General features: G+C 35.1%; 1 long non-coding RNA gene across 1 annotated transcript; it reads right to left on the reverse strand.

Moving 5' to 3' along the window:
- Positions 1–5,421: 5,421 nt before the first annotated feature.
- On the reverse strand, positions 5,422–10,271 carry LOC127486519 (uncharacterized). The gene is made up of 3 exons (XR_007913211.2): positions 10,175–10,271; positions 10,041–10,095; positions 5,422–8,480 (listed from the first exon to the last, which is right to left on the reverse strand). It is a non-coding gene; the product is annotated as an uncharacterized lncRNA (long non-coding RNA).
- Between the last annotated feature and the right edge of the window lie 651 nt (positions 10,272–10,922).

Below are 10,922 nucleotides of genomic sequence, written 5' to 3' on the forward strand. Positions count from 1 at the left end.
ATAGACCCTGCTTATCCTGCTTTGTTCAAAAACATTTTATTGAAAATTCATTACTTCTCTTTGTCTTAGTAAAAATGGTTTACCTGAAGATTTTGATTCACCTGACTTTCTCAAAGTGCTGAATAATTATGTTTCCAAATGGCATTCTCCACAGTATCACAGATATCTTGCATCCTCATATTTAGTCATTTTGAAATTTGTTTTTAAAATTCCTGTAGCTCTTTTTTAAACCTCTGCTTTCTTATATTTTCCATTAATCTGAAATTATCTATCTTCATTGCATTGGATCACTCCAGCAACACATGTTGACCTTGAAGTCTCCTTCACTGAAATCTGCAGCAGTGGATTTATAGGCTTTCCATTATCCAATGTATGACCAAATCTTTCACTCATTTATACATTCAGATACATGGAAGATCTAATGCAGCACTTTTTGTGGCATCATTTCCAAGTTGACCATGATATTTCCATATGCTGAGCTCTGCATTTGCTCTTCCCAATCATGATCTTATCAAATCCTAGTAAATATTGTGCTATTTCATAAAAAAGGACAGTTCTCCAAATTCTTTCCATGTTCTGAAATGGAAACTCCACTCATCTCTTTGTGATGATAAACACATTTCAAGGGACTGGCATTATGGCATAGCCAGTTATACTGCCGTAAGTAGCTGGCATGCCCCATGGTAGTGCTAGTTTGAAGCCCAGTTGCTCTGTTTCCAATTAAGCTACATATTAATGAAATTGGGAAGGCAACATAAGATGGCCTAAGTACTTGAGCCACCCATATGGGGACCAGGATGGCATTCCTGACTCCTGGCTTCAGCCTGGCACAAACCTGGTTGTTGCAGCCTTTTGGAGAGTGACCCAGTGAATGCAAGATTCTCTCTCTCTCTCCCCCTCTCTTTCTCTTTGAGTGTGTGTGTGTGTGTGTATTTCAAATAAATAAATAAATCTTGTTACATTTCAGCACATTGGTCTTGGATATGGCCCATCCCACATGTCTGAAAATTATATCAACCTGCCGCTAAAATATATAGACAGATCAAACCACTCTCACCACTTCTGTCACTTCTAGCTTGGAAGAAACTGGATATGTTGGCTGGGTTATTCATTCAATTGGTTCCCTCATTCTACACTTTTTGCATTCTTCCTTACTTGCCAGTCTGTTCTTCACACAGGAACTTAAAAATAAATTCGTATGGTTTTATTCCACTGCTGAAAGTCCTTCAAAATCTTCCTTTTTCACACTAAGTAAAAACTCAAAGCGTTTCTCTGTACTAGAAATTGATACATCACTACTTCTGCTCCTGTTCACATCTGTATGATCTCCATGAACTTCCTTAAGTGAAACCAACAAGCTGCTCTCTCTGGATGTATGTACTTGTTTTTCCCCTTGCCTGGGACATCCTTTTTCTTTATGTTTCTTTATCATCTGCCCTTACTTACTTTGGGTCTTTGCTCAAACAACATGTCATACCTTAGGCATAACCTATTCATGTAAAATAAAATGACTTGCCCTTTCCATTCCCTAACAAATTTTAGCTTGCTTTGTTTTTCTTTGCAATACCATATGTTTAATATACTATTTTCTGCTTAAGTCACTATTATTTGTATATTACACTGTTACCTTCCAAAAGAATGTAAGTTATTGCCCTCCAAAAGAATATGGCAGTTAATTTATATGTTTGGTTCATTTCTGTATTCCCTGAACATAGCTGGCATGAAGCAGGAACTAAAAAGTATGTTTAAAAATTTTGTATGTGTTTGTTGGTGGGCTGTTTTATAGACTCTACCTTACTCTAGAAGACTACCTTTCACTTTTAACTAATAGGAATAGAAACTTACTGCATTTTCAACAGAGTAAAATACTGTATTGAGCAGAAATTTTGAAAAGCTACAAGAATAATCTTAGAAAATTTTTTTTCTTTTATGGCAGAATACTACAGGACAGGTAATTAATTAATTAAGCAGGAATGTATGTAGCTCACAGTTATGGAGGTTTGTGTATCCAAGACCATTCTGTTGGTGAGGATCTTCCTTTTCCATCGTAACCTGCCAGTAGGGTAAATGATACTGCACAAGACAGAGACAGAAAATAAGACTGAGCTCAGGCTGTTACAGCAATCCATCTCTGTTATAATGACATTAATTTATTCCTTAGAGTAGAGCCCTCATAGATCAATTATCTCTTAAGGATTTCATCTCTAATAATATCATAACAGCAATTAAATTTTAACCTGAGTTTTGGAAGGGACATTCAAACCATAGCAAGGTCTAATACTAATATATGCAGAGAGAAGAAACATATTTTCTGCAGTTTGATAGCAGAACTCTTTTACAGGATTTCTTTAGAAGGCTGCTGCACTAATGTACTATAATGGGCACTTGTACATTACAATTATACAAACACTTGGTAATTTATATCCTCTTTGTGATTCATGACTGGATCATTTAATTCCTTCGAATCATTATAGCATTTCAAGTTTTCATGCTCAATAAACCTATTGGGATTGCTACCTTTCCTATTCAAATAGAGATAATTATCTTTTTTTTCATCTTAAGGTTTTTTCCTAGGAATAAATTATATTATTTTTCAGGTACAAAGTTATGTAAAATTTCCATGTCTATCACTGATAAAAGCTTTTTCATAGAAAATTATTTTATGTAAGAGAATTATTTTGTAACACTCAACTGCTATATTATATGTCTATAGTACATAGTAATAGCACCCTTGCCAGATATCTTTTTAACACTGATTGTTTTCTATGTTATCCAACATGACTCATATTTTTAAAAAAAACTTGGTATGCAAACCAGTTTAGAAAAAAAATCTTGAATGAAGAATAATGTTTTAAGTGTTTCTGGCAATTCTCAACTACATGAATCTCTTCTATTAATTTACATTTTCTAAAATGTCATTGAAATCTTCTACAATAGAAGAGATGACTTGCAAAAAGTAGTTAAGAATCAATTTTCTTCACAAAATCGTAATTGTGTATTAATAAGTTAATAATAGAAGTGAAATATTGAGCTGAGTAGTTTATGAGGTATTCTCAGCATTCACAATTGACTACTAGTACTATCAATGGATCAGTACAATTCTGAAATTGAATACATTATTGTTATGCTTCATGGCAAATGTCTTTCTAATTTATAGATGATAACTGCAGAAATTCTGAATGAAAGGGCCATTTGGCCATGCTTATATTCTAAAGACTTTTCTTAAAATTCTGGAGCAAGGATTTCTCCTTTAAACTGTTTCAGCTTCCTGAATACTGTGCCTGGGGATAAGGATACCTACCTAATTGTTCTCAGCTTCTGCAAAACATTTGGAGTTTGTTAGCTACTTAAGAATGTCATGACTGGTTATTGGAGCTTATGTTTGGAATGCACAAAGTCCTACACATTTCTTGCTTTTTCCAATTTCTTTCTTTGCATTCATTTCTCAAATTTCTGTGCCATCACACCTCTTCTTTTCTCTAGAGATTCTAGAATTCAAAAACCAGAGCAATTCTTCATTTAATTTCTTGTGCACTTTTTCACTGGTTTTAGCCAAGATGGCTTAGCAAACAGAACCCAAGGCTAAAGCTTGTGTAAAAATGTTTTATTGGTACATATAATCACAGGAAAGCAAAAGCAAATGAAATGAGGAAGGTGTCAGAGAAAGATAACAGAAACTGTATGGGGAGGACTATAGCTCTCTGCAAGTTTAGTCATTTTAGAATCAAACTTTTTATGGACTGAAAGAAACATCTTTAAATTCAATGTTCCATGAACTTTTTGATGTATACACATGATGAATTATGTGAAAAATGGGGTTGGGGTAAGGTAAAACATATATTCACATATATTGACTGCCTTTCTGTTGTTCCCTTTTACCAAGTTGATCTACCTTGTACTCTGAATCATTTTATCTGTGCTATCTCTTCAGAGTCATTGTGGGAAAACAAATCTTTAGCCTTGGTTTGGACTTAATCTGAGGAAGGGAGAGACCAGAGACCAGAGCATACTGGCAATGACCTCAAATGGAAGTCAGGCAGGTTCTTCCTGGGAAAGATCACGTCACAGGGCCAGCACTGGGTGACAGTTCGAGTCTCGGCTGCTCCACTTCTGATCCAGCTTTCTGCTGTGGCCTGGGAAAGCATTAGAAGATGGCTCAAGTCTTTGGGCCCCTGCACCCGTGTGGGAGACCCAGAAGAAGCTTGTGGTTTCTTGGCTTTGGATTGGTGCAGCTCCAGCTGTTCCTGCCATTTGGGGAGCTAACCAGAGGATGGAAAACTTTCTCTCTCTTTCTCTCTGCCTCTCCTTCTCTCTGTGTGTAAGTTTGACTTTCAAATAAATAAATAAATCTTTTAAAAAAGATCACATAATGAAGACCTGAAAGGAAGTGAGTTATCAAGCATTAAAAATAGCCTCCTGGAGAGCTTGTCCTTGATATCAAGTCAAGTTGTGGAGGAGAATCGACTTAAGGGAGAAGATCATCCATGGGAAAAATACCAACAGATATTAACATATTTTGTAAAATGTCCCCCTCTGCAGTATGACCAACAGAGGCCAACACATAGAAAGCAACAACTACACAATAATCACTATTAATTCTCACATCTATTATAACATTTTTCAAAATACAGAACATCATGATAACCCAACAAAAACATCACCATTTCATGTTAAGAAGTCGATTTCTTACAATTTGAATTGCTTTTGATGTATCTAGAAGTACTTTGTAGGGAAAATACAAAAAAATAAACAAAATCAACAAAGAATAAAAGATTAAACTAAAAGAACTGAACAATTTCTCTTATGGGAAAATGTACTCTCAAATAGATTTAATAGAGGATAAGATTCAGTACCTGGAATTACAGTAGAAAATAAACATATCTGTTTTTTAATGCTTCAGTATGCATTGTATACTGTTGATTTTGAATCATCAGGCAACTATCAGCTTCATTATAGACATGGGCATGGCCATTTGGAGCCAGTCTATTAGCTATGAAAATATAACTGCAAATATTCCCATGTTGTCACAGTGCACAGCCCAGCCAAAATGTCTATAAAGTTTCTGGAAAAGAACAAGATCATATCTGTTCCTTAAGGCAAAAAAAAAAAAAAAAAAAAAAAAGACATACAAAAAACCCAAGGCCTCGGTAGTTCCCTCTGTTATACTGTTACACCTGGAAGAGACTTTGATCTGTAAAGCGCTCTGTGTTTTCAGTCTTACATTCCTCTTTATTCATTATATCCACTAGACCTTGTAGGGAAACAGAAGTTAAAGCTGAGTTTCTTGTCAACTGTCAACTGAAAACTTAACATAAAGCTAATGATAACCAAAACAACTTTTTTAAAATTTGTAAATATTTTATTAGAAAATTATACATATTTTACATGCTAAGAAATAGTAAACTAAAGTTCTATTAATTTTTAGAAAGAGTAGTTTGATTTACTTATCTACTAACTCATCCTCCTATGAAACTGTACATTACCACAACTGTTGCAATTCCTCAGATTTTCATGGCTTGGTCAAAAATTCTGCGCCCCCACCAAAGGTAACCAATATATTAGAATTAATGCTGGTGTTGCCTCATTTTGTTTTTATAATGTTTGACACCTAACAGTTTTTCGAAGTCATATGTATTTATGGTGTTTTCAATTTGGTAAGCATGCATCACATTTTGTGCTTGCCTTTATGTTGCTTTTGCTAATGAGTTTCTAAGATTTATCCATGTTGCATTGTATAACTGTATTTTCCTTACTTTCACTGCTATATAGTAGTATATACATAAATTTTATTTGTATGTTTGTAATATCTTTTTAATTTATGTAAGTGAAACAAATTTATGTGCTTCATATATACAGCTTTCAGAGTATAATGATATTCCCTATCCTCTCCTCCCTCCCTCCTTTCCTTCCTCCTTCCTGTCTATTTTTATTTAAATTTTACAATGACATACTTTCAATTCACTTTATAATAACAAGCTTAACCCTCCACTAAATAAAGAAACAACATGTAGTAAGTGGAAAAAGCACTGTTTCTCAAGAGTATAGACAGGGTCATAAATAATAATCAAATATCAAAATGTCAATTTTGCTCATATATACATTACATCTTTATGTTCTGGATATTAATTACCACAAATCATGAACAACATATGACATTAGTCTTTGGGGGACTGACTTATTTCACGAAGCATAATAGTTTCCAATTGTATCCATTGTGTTGTGAAAGACAGGATTTCATTCTTTTTTAAGTTTGAGTAGTATATAAACAAGATGTAATACCTTAATTTTTATATACTTTTATTAACTCATTTAACACACATTATTTCTAACATTGTAAAGTATGAGGTGATTGAGAAGCACACCTCAGCCAAAATACAGTCGTACTTCACTCAATAAAATAATTCACCAGAATCATTTAAAACCATCTCTCATTTCTACTGAATGAGCCTGACTTTGATGTGTGATATTGTCCATATGTAAGAAAAAATTTTAAGTAGATATTCCATAAATACAGAAACTTTGCATTGTCCTTACTTAAATGTATTTTCTTTTTGAAATGTGGAAAATCTTTGTTAACCATTTCTGACTCTCTGGCACGTTGTGATAACCACATACCAACACTGAGGTACTTCTCGAATTAATTGCCCAGACCTCAAACTTTAAATAAGTAGGAATAAAATTTAGAGTTTTTCTGTGATAGGAAACTATGGGCTACAAACATTAGTTCCACCAGTTAAAGGAAAACTGCCAGCAATATTGAATTTCAAACTACTTCACATTCATTGATTATAAGAAGACATTGGAAGCAAACAAGCAAAAAGTACCTCCAAGGCATTAAAGAAAGAGATTGATTAAATTTTATCAATATTTCTAAATGGAATTACAACAGCTTTATAATAGAAATTGCAATGTTCAAACACTCATAATGTAAGTACACACAGAAAATAAGCCTGGAACAAAGTATTTGTTTTATAAACAGGGTAGGGAGATGAATCTGAAAAAAGAAAATCTAGTTAAAATTAATAATAGCTGCTAACTAAGTACATTGCACTGCAGATCGATAATTTATTATTATTATTTTTTAAAGATTTATTTATTTGAAAGTCAGAGTTACACACAGAAAGGAGGAGAGGCAGAGAGAGAGAGAGAGAGAGAGAGGTCTTCCATCCACTGGTTCACTCCTCAATTGGCTGCTATGGCCAGAGCCATGCAGATCTGAAGCCAGGAGCCAGGAGCATTTTCCAGGTCTCACATATGGGTGCAGGGGCCCAAGGACTCAGGCTGTCTTCCACTGCTTTCCCAGGCCATAGCAGAGAGCAGGATCGGAAGTAGAGTGTCCAGGACTCGAACCAGCACCCATGTGGGATGCTGGCACTGCAGTAGGTGGCTTTGCCTGCTACACCACAGAGCAGGCCCCAATAATTTTATTATTAATATGTAAAAATATGTGAATAAACATCTTGATACATTGGAATATGCTTTCTCTTTGTTTACTCTTCATTTTTAAAAGAAGAATCAAATGTTTAATATGTGTAAGGACACCACAAGACACACCAAACACCAGAGTTAAAGGAAGGGTTTATTGTCTGTGGGAGAAACCCCACAAGCTGAGGGAGAGGGGGACAGAGGTGAGAAGGGAAAATGCATTAAGAGAGAGTTCAAGAGAGAGAGCCCGTGTGCAGGAAGCATGTCCTGTTATACTCTTGCAGGGGGTAGGGAAGTGGGTGCAGCGAATCCCATTAAGGGAGGTGTGGAGCTAATGTTTGTGGTTGGGCGATTTCGTCACCCGACTTCTAGCAGGTCAGTATGGGCTTAGGACTGATGCTAACTGTGCAAAATGAGGATGGGTCCAGAGCCTAAGATGGTGCTTGGGGCTTACGATGGCACCACAGATAAGAATGCACCATTTTACTAATAGTATGTATGTTGTTACTATATCAAAAGTAAACAAGTTCAGAATCATGTGTTGCATAGTATGAGAGAAAGGAGAGTTGTACATTATTCATTTCAAATATAAAGCAAAAGATAAAGTATATACAATATCAGGAGAAAAAATACACTCAGTAGATTGAGAACATGGTGAATTGGAAAACAATAACATATTTTACTTGTATCTTTAGAACCATGTTGAAGACAAATTGAACTGGTATGTTGATTGAATAAAGTCTAGAGCATATTGCCAACCCATTGAAATGTGTCTATGAACAGCTATGAGAAAGACCATTCACAGTGATTGCGCAAAACTTAGATAAGTTGTGCAGGAGTTTGGCACAGCTGTTAAACCTCTGCTTGAGACATCCACATTACATACCAGAGTACCTGGGTTTGAGCTTTTGTTCTGCTCTCCATTTCAATTCCCTGCTAATGCGCATCCTTGGGGAAGAAAGTGATGCCTCAGGCTCTTGGGCCACTGGAACTCTTGTGGGAGATGTGGATTGAGTTCCCAGATTCTAGTTGCAGCCTGATTCTGGTTGTTGCACCTATGCGGGGGAGGGGGACCAAGATACAAGACAATAAAGTGGATGGGAGCGCTCTCTTTACTTCTCTTTCTGTCTCTTGGACTTTCAAATAAACAAATTTAATTTAAAAAGTAAATTTAAAAAGATTCATAATCAGCATGTTTAAACACTTAATGTTTTATTTTGCTGAAAAATTATTTAAAACACAAAGTTTTGCATTTACCTGTTACTTTAATGACTATTTTTGAAATAAATTAAAAAGTTCACATTTCTAGAAAAGTAATGCATACTCATTTAAAATAAGAGTGTTTAATCTGTGCAGCAAAGACAGAATTCCTTGCCATCAACTACATCTAAACAGGGCCAACTTCATGGTAAACAAATTATTATCTAAAAAACTGACAAAAGTACAACAGTCTAAATTTTGTGAATGATATTTAGATTAATGAGCAAATATTGGCATTCCTCACAAAGATTAAAAATAGATGTTCATATATATTACAATGTTCAGTCATATACAAAATAATTTTAACACAATCTTCACAAATATGATAATTTTAAGAAGATGTTTCCAAAATTGTGTGCATATATGTTTCTGTATATGTATATGTACAGGTAACATCAAAAAATACAAACTATCTGCTAGAGTGGCATAAAAGAGTACAAAACAAATAAAGCAATAATAAGGCAAATAATGAATAATATTGTCCAAGAAGAGCTTTTCCTAAAAACTGTAAGAATAATTTACCTTTTTTTAAAGTTTATTTATTTATTTAAGAGACAGAGTTACAGAAAGAGAGAAGGAGAGACAAAGAGAGAGAGGTCTTCCATCCACTGGCTCGCTCCCCAAATGGCAGCAACGGCCGGAGCTGATCTGAAGCTAGGAGTCAAAAGCTTCCTCTGGGTCTCCAACATGGCTGCAGAGGCCCAAACAGTTGGGCCATCCTTTACTGCTTTCTCAGACCACCAGCAGGAAGCTGGATCAGAAGTGGAGCAGCTGGGACTTGAACTGGCACACACATAGGATGCCAGTGCTGCAGGAGGATGCTTTAACCCATGACGCCACAGTGCCATCCCCAGGATAATTTATTTTAAAGGAGAGGTACCTCATATAGAAAACTATTTCTGAGAAAATAATGAACTTCCATATCCTTGGTTATCTTGGAGGCTGCAGAATTTTCATCAATATATTTTCAATATGGCCTAATATTCATCATTTTAATTAACTTACTGAATTTCTATACTGCTGATACTTGGAAGTGCTTTAATCAGCCAGACTATTTGGTATTTAAGGCACCTCACATGCAGACAATGAGAATTTTTCTAACAAGAATTAAAACCATCATTATGCATTGAAGCTAAAATCAGAAATCCTATTAGTTCAGTAAGTATCCCCAACTATATACACATACACACAAATGCACATGCACAAATCTATACACATACACACATAAAAGACTTTATATTAAACTTTATGAATAGTTATAAATAGGAGAAGTAAAAACTAGACTTGCCTGAAAAATCAGTAAAGTTTATGATAGGACATAAAAAATAAGAAATAAAATATAGAAAGATTCTTACCTTAGTCGTGGGTGAAAAACATGATCTTGTTAAGCAGTCTTATTTCCTCTTTTATCTGTACATATTATTCAAGCATAATTTCAAACTCCCATAATTTTTATTTAGTAATTCGATAAGATTATCCAAAATATCACCTGGAAGTATCAAAAAACATGAGAATTGCAAGTTGAAAAATGTATGAAAACCTGTACAACACCAGCAGTAAAACTAAACTCGTAAGTACTGTAGAAATGGCAAAAATATAAAGACAAATCAATGCAATGAGAAGAAAATACAAGGATAGAACTGTAGAGATAAAAACTTAGAAAGTGTCTTTTATCTCAGTGGGAAGGAACATTTTGACCAGTACACTGGTTTACGGTAAATGATTAACTGCTTCTGAGGTCTGGCCTGTGAACTTGCCACAGCTGCTTGTGAACCTGGAGTCTCCACCCCCATTCCCATCTGATGAATGCTTTTCCCTCTAATTCTGCCAGGTCCAGTGTGACATTGCTTGTGTTAGAAATCACTCTCAAGTAAAGTATAAATCTTTCACAAACAAAAAACTGATTTGTGATGAGTAAAGTCAGAAAGTCTTCTAAGAGTTCCTGAAGCAAATTCTGTGTGTGTCAATCATCTTGGAAAATGAAAGAAGAAAAGCAAGGGAAGAACAGAGGAAAAGAAAGGAGGAGGAGAAGGGACTGAAACAACAGAAACATGAGTTGACAAACTCTTGTTTGATTTAAAATCCCCCCCTGGTAGCACGGGTGTATAGTATACAACGACACCACATGTGGAGTGGACGTGTTTGCACTGTACTCAATAGGCTTGTTCATTTATCTGAGTTCCAATTTGTGATGTATGTGGAATGATGGTGGTGATTATTCTATCCTCACAGTCTTA

This window comes from Oryctolagus cuniculus, chromosome 2, assembly GCF_964237555.1.
Source record: "Oryctolagus cuniculus chromosome 2, mOryCun1.1, whole genome shotgun sequence".
NCBI lineage: Eukaryota > Metazoa > Chordata > Mammalia > Lagomorpha > Leporidae > Oryctolagus > Oryctolagus cuniculus.